This window comes from Dromiciops gliroides, chromosome 1 (assembly GCF_019393635.1).
Source record: "Dromiciops gliroides isolate mDroGli1 chromosome 1, mDroGli1.pri, whole genome shotgun sequence".
Classification (NCBI taxonomy): Eukaryota; Metazoa; Chordata; class Mammalia; order Microbiotheria; family Microbiotheriidae; genus Dromiciops; species Dromiciops gliroides.
The window spans coordinates 617,085,333-617,092,316 of NC_057861.1; positions in this window are offsets into that span (position 1 = coordinate 617,085,333).

Below are 6,984 nucleotides of genomic sequence, written 5' to 3' on the forward strand. Positions count from 1 at the left end.
AGAAACAAATCACAGTGATTTAACAATAGTATTTAATCAAGGCACATTTTAGGCACAGTTTCTAATTTGATTATACCAAAAGCTGCAAGTAAGTTAGCATCATTAGTGGAGTCCAGTTCTGTTGCATCCTCAGTTTCCCTTCAAAATCAAAGCTATTCCATTTCCAAAAGGAGCTTGTTTAATGTCCAGAGATCCCAATTTTGGTGGGTTTCTTTTTTCTTTCAGTACTGCTGCACATACCAACCTAGTGTGGCCAAGCAAACTGAGCCATTTCAGGTAAGGAAAATACAGAATCTCACAGAGAGCTTAGTCAAGATATAATGTAGCTTTGTGCTGGTAAATACTTTTTCCAGTCTTTATCAAAATCCTTTTTTAAATGAACTACAATGAGCATCACACAGGTATTATTAACAATTGAGATTTTTATTGAAATAGTGATTAGTTTTGTAATTGTAAAGAACAATAGATTGTAGGAGGAAAGGAGAACATTGAGAGGTTAGGACATTTAATATGCTGATCCAATGTTAACAAGTCAGATCACTTTTGCCAGCATCCAATTTTAGTTAGCAGGGCTTTGTTTGATAAAATTTAATGTGCCTTCCCACAAAGCCAACAAGAACCTCCTTTTATGCACTACTTTTATTTTACCCCAGTGAGCCTTCTTTCAAAAGTGAGTTTTGTATGTTTCTCCAAAGTTGTCTGTACTGGGTCTTTCCACTGCATTGAAGTTCTCTGAAGCAAAGCATGAGACTGAGAAATCTAAGATTAAACAAAAGACCATAGATTCTGGATATGCATGTATGTATATATATATATATATATATATATATATATATATATATATATATATATATTTGTAAGAGGGATAGCAGGAAGGAATTAGAGATAGAGCCATTGACTACAAGAAGTATTGAATTGTACAGGAGTGATCTTTAAGCAGGATTGTAGGTTCGATAATAAGTAGGAGTGATAGATTCTGACTAATCCAAGAGTCCTAAAGCAGGAGGAACCCACTTCCTTTAGATTCTCTAATGAATATAGGTTAATAAATATTGACACCCTCACCATAGTAGCAGTGAGGTTCTGTCTTAGTCAGATGGGTTCTGTGCCTCCAGTTATGGAAATCTCAAGCAGAAAGCAAGCCACTTCTTTTTTTTTTCTTTTTCTTTTTCTTTTTTTTTTGCGGGGCAATGTGGGTTAAGTGACTTGCCCAGGGTCACACAGCTGGTAAGTGTCAAGTGTCTGAGACCAGATTTGAACTCAGGTCCTTCTGAATCCAGGCCCTATCCTATATCTACTATGCCACCTAGCTGTCCCCTACAAAATGTTTTGAAAGTGGCAGTATATAACAGTATATTTAACCATGCTACATCCTTAGGCACTAGATGCCACCAGATTGCTCCCCTGCCCCATACCAGAAACTGTCATGAGGAAAGGAAGGGGTTCAGCCCCAAAGCACAAACTGCTATGTGAAAAGAGAAGGGCTTTAGGACATGTGGTACCTTCCATTTTGATTCTAGCCCCTTGTAATGATATTAGAAATTAAAAACAAAAACCTTCACGACGTCTTGCAGTGATTAACCTCGTAATCCAGACACACAATTATGGTGACTGATAGACAGATAAATGTACATAAAACACAGAAACAAAATAATGGAAATAGAGCCCCCTCCCAGTGTGGTAAAGGCTGATTTGGATTAAGGGCATGAGGACTTTCTCTAGCACAAGATGAGTCCAATTGTTTTTTCGCCCCTGCAAGTATTCAGGTTTCAAGGTCAAATTGAGCTTAATGCACCCAAAGGGGAATCCCTCAGAATATTCTCACTGTGCTCCACAGGAGGGTCTAGTGGAGTGTCTGTACCCACTTTGGATATCTTGTTGAACTCTTCATGAGTAAGAAAGATGTCTTGCTGCCCATTGTTGTCCACTGCAAATGCTGACCACACTATCCTTCCACTTGCAAGGGCAAAGGATAGAGTCAGTGCACAAGAGGGAGAGAAAAAGTAATGGAGATATTACCTCTGGATTTTGTGGCTAGAGGAAAGAGGGATTACCCATATGACACTGGGGAAATAGGTGGTGTGGGGGTTTTGGTGTATTCCTCTTTAAAGTATTACAAATCAATGTGGAGATCATTTTCCATCATGAATCCTTTGGGATTATTTTGGATTATTGTATTGCTCTGCACATCCAGAAAAAAAAAAAAGAAATGTGGAATTTGGATGCAGATTGAAGCATACAATTTCTAAATTTTTTTTTGTTTTTTGTTTTTTGAGGTTTTTCCCTTTTCTTCTGATTCTTCTTTTACAACATGACTATTGCAGAAAAATGTTTAATGTGTTTGTACATATAAAACCTATATCAGATTGCTTGCTGTCTTGGGGAGAAAAGGGAGGGAGAAAAATTTGGAAATAGAAATCTTATAGAACCAAATGTTCAGAAGTATCTCTACATGTAACTAGAAAATAATAAAATACTTTTGTGATAAAAAAGAATATATAAAAAAGAATGACAATTCTCAACACAATCTAGAATAAAATGGTCTTTTATTTGGGCACTTAGAGAAAGGGACCAAGAGGGAAGTCAAAGCCTTTGAACCTCTAGGGGAGGAGATGACTTATAGTCATGATTCTCTGAGACCAAAGACTTTAGAGAGGACAAATGTAGAGGAGGGGGATAGATGGGGTGATTACCTGATTATGGAAAATTCCCTTTGGGAGTGGGGAAAGCTTGAATGAGAGGTAGGATGGGAAAGACTTGAATAAGGAATGGGGGTCCTGACTTCTGAAGTCATCTCTGTCCCTTGGCACTGATAAGGCAGCAGCCACACCTAATGGGCTTATCTCTCTTACTTCTTAGGTGTGTCCATTCTTTTGCTTAGCTTCTCAAGGAGACTTGAGTTAGACCAGACCTATATCACTCCCATCCTTTAGAAACCAGTCAGAAGGCCCTTAATCAACAGTCCCATGAGTGAGCTGACCCCCTAGTGACCAGCAAGTCATCCCCAAGACCCAGCATCTGACCTCAAAGTGCCTTCCTGAACAAAAGCTGCCTCTGAGCATTTATCACTTGGGCAATCAAAAGAATTCTCCTTCCTCACAAAGACAACCGGAAGCAATGCAAGAAACACTGGTTGAGGCCACAGAGAACAGCTACTCTTGTTCTGAATTATAATGTAGTAGAGCCTTTTTTTTTAACCCCACAGAAAACAGAAAAGAATATAAAGGATCTAGGGGTGGCCAAAAATTAGCAAAAAAAAAAAATCTCAGCCGTGTCTCAGACTGCTACCTTCTAACCCACGAACCTAAGGAGTCTCCCATCTTTAGAGTACTCTCTTCAAGGTTTCTTTTCCCTCAAGAAATACAAGTATAAATAGGAAGTCCTATTTAGTATGACCTTTCACTCCAATACAGGTAGGTCTCTAGTTTAGGGGGCTCAGAAAATGCAGCAGCACTGCCTAAAGACTCATCTTCTTAACCTCACATCTCTGCTGAGGCCTTATTTGCTGCAGTGTCCTCACAAGGAACATGAACTAGAGGAGAAAATGGCAAACCACCACAGTATCTTTGCCAATAAAACCTGCCATGGGGTCACAAGAGTCAGACATTACTCCAAATGGATAAACCACCACAACAAAGCCACACCCCCTTCTCTGTCCCCTTCACTGATCACTGGTTCCTCTAGAACACTTGTGTGACCTGGAGAAAAAGGAGTTCTGGAAGGTAGAATGCCTTAGAACAAAGGGGAAATTAAGAAGTATCAGTTGTCAGGAAAGAGCCGGGAGGGGAATGGAAAGGTAGGGGGAGGGAGCATCTCTATAGTAAATCAGACTGTTCCCCTTACCCTAGGGCGTGTTTTCTTCCTTCTGGAATTGGGGTGGATGGTCAGCCTTCTTGACATAGCACAGCAGCAAAAGGAGCAACAAGCAGCCCAGGATATAGAAGTGAGGGTCAATCTCATATTTTTTCAGCACTGAATCCAGCAGGGATTCTATCCTACTTAAGGTCATCTCAAGGTTCCTCAGGAGAAGGGAACAGAGTTCGATCTTCTCCAGAGGTCAGTCTCAAGAGAAACAGCTCAGTCAAGCTGAGAGCCTGCCCCTAGCCAGAATTCCCACTCTGCATCATAGAGCCCCAGAGGTTGGGTCATGGAAACTGTCATAAAGAAGTCCTCTTGACTTCAGGGCCAGCCTTTCAACCACTGGGCCACCTTATGTTGGTCTGGAGAGGCCATTTCTATCTCATTATCTTCCCACCTATAATTTCCTCTCGGGACCTCATGTCTAGGACTCCACTGACATCAGGAATTGTGTCTCCAATAGAGTAGGTCCTTTTTTTGACCCCACAGAAAACACAAATGAATATAAAGGATGCAGTTGGTTGCTAAACATTAGCAAGAAAATTCCCAAATCTGAGATTGCTCCATTCTAAGCCAGGAACATAAGGAATCCCCCATCTTTGGAGTACTCTCTTCAAGGTTTTGTTTCTGCCTAGAGAGAAAATTTTAACCAGGCTGCTCTATTGAATCCCACCTTCCACTCCAATACTGGTAGGACTCTAGTCTAGGTTGTTCAGTGGATGGAGCACCAGGCCTGAAGACTCATCTTCCTTAGCTCACATCTCTGCTGTCCTTTTTTGCCTCAGTTACTTCATTGGTAAAATGATCTAGTGGTGAAAATTGTGAGAAGAGCAGAAAAGTGTAAATAAATTAAGATACGGCTTGAATACTTTTAGATAAGCAATATTGTATATTTTATGGATATAAGAAATCCATTATTCTGTTCCAGGAATTCAGCAGAGACTTGTTACACCTTTTTCTTTGCTAAGAGCTCTAATTGTAACCCTGCCAGAATTTTTAAAATGTTAAGGGCCACCACCCTTTAGAGGTGCCTTTGCCTACAGAGTTACTGGAGTAATTAGGCTAGGCAGGGGGTCCCAAACACCACTGCTTATCTGCTAGTCAGGGATGTCACAGCAAATGATGTGAATGCCTATGTATTCAAGAATCCTGAGAAAGGACTGAAAGGTGTATAACTCAGTACATCATTTACATGGGAAATGGAACACCAGGAAAAGCAAATTGCCATAAGATAAATCAGATGATTTATTGAAGATCATCATTGGCAATTATTCATGACTCTTTGTAATTCTTGGTTTGGGGCAAATATCAATTTCTTTTTTGGTACAAACTTCCATCTTACTATATACTTTTGGTATTTACAGAATATATGCTAGATGAATAGAAAAATCCAATGTATTAATCATTTGTGTAAGGTTCCTGGGTAAATGTTGTCAAGAGTATCTTGAGCAGTATAGACATAAATGAGGTATTCTTTAATTCATTGCAAACACTTATCAAGTGGAGACTGTGTACAAGCCATTGTCCTAGGTACTGAGAGAGATATAAATTTAGATCAAACACAATCTCTACCCTCATAGAGCTTACAGCCTAATGAAGGATGAAACACAATCACAAGGAACTGCAAAATGTGATATTCCATGAGATTTGCCAAACAAAATGCTATGTAAATTCCATGTGGGGGAGGACAAGTCATTACAGATCAGGGAAGGATTTACAGAGAAGATGGTATTTGCCCTGATTACTAAAGGACAGGTAGGAATCCAACAGGTGAAGGAAGGAGAGAGACATTCCTGATAGAGGAAACAGTGTAAGAAAAGGCACATAGGCAAGAAAGTGTGTAAAGAGACTAGGGTATACTTTGCTTTTAAAAATTATTAGTCTTATTAATTGCCTCAGAAAATGGTACATAGAGGGCTGGTACCATTGGCTCTCATGGGCCTTATTATCTCTTGGAGGATGATTCCCAGACTCAAACAGAACTCTTGATTTCCCCCCCTCCCCATCCCAATACCCCTTCTCCAGACTCCCCTGTTCCTACAGATGACACCCCCCTCCAGGTTTGAGGCTGCTGTCATTCTCACTTCCTACCACATGCCCATTCAGTTACCATATCTCAGCAATTCCACCAGACTCTGTCAGTCCTATCTCCCCAACAGTTCTTGCTTAGTTTAGGCCATCATCATATCTTGACTGGACTACTGCTCCATTCTCTTATTTTTTCTTCCTACCTCAGGTCTCTCCCCACTCCACACAGTTAGTTGCCAAAGTAATATGTTCAAAAGCACAGGTCTTCAGGAGTAACTCCCTTAGTCTCAAAATTATAGTGGCTCCCTATTTCTTCTAGGTTAAAATATATGCCATTTCTTGTCTTTGAAAACCCTTTACAAGCTGACTCTCTAGTGAGTGTTTTTAATAGAAATGGGGGCTGTATTTCGGCAAAGGTCTTTTCTGCATCTACTTAGATAATCATGTGATTTATATTGCTTTTGTCGCTGATGTGGTTAATTATGCTGATAGTTTTCCTAAGTATTGAACCAGCCCTGCATTCCTGGTACAAACCCCACCTGGTCATAGTGTATATATCAAGGGAACAAATGAAAAAAATGCACAGGTGGATCAATGGAATAGATCAGGCACAGAAGACACAGTAGTCCATGACTATAGTAATCTACTGTTTGATTAACTCAGAGAAACCAATTTTGGGGATAAAAATTCAGTATTTGACAAAAACTGCTGGGAAACCTTGAAGATAGTATGGCAGAACCTAGGCATAGACCAACATCTTACACCACATACCAAAATAAGGTCAAAATGGATACATGATTTAGACATAAATGGTAATACCATAGTTAAATTAGGAGAGGAAGGAATCGTGTACCTCTCAGATCTAAGGAGAAGAGATCAATTTATGACCAAACAAGAGATAGAGAATATTATTAAATGCAATATGGATCATTCTGATTACTGTAAATTGAAAAAATTTTGTATAAACAGAAGCAACATAGACAAAAATAGAAGGGAAGCAGAAACCTGGCAACACTTTTTATAGCCAGTGTTTCTCATAAAGGCCTCATTTCTAAATATATAAGCAAGTAAATCAAATTCATAAGAATGCAAGTCATT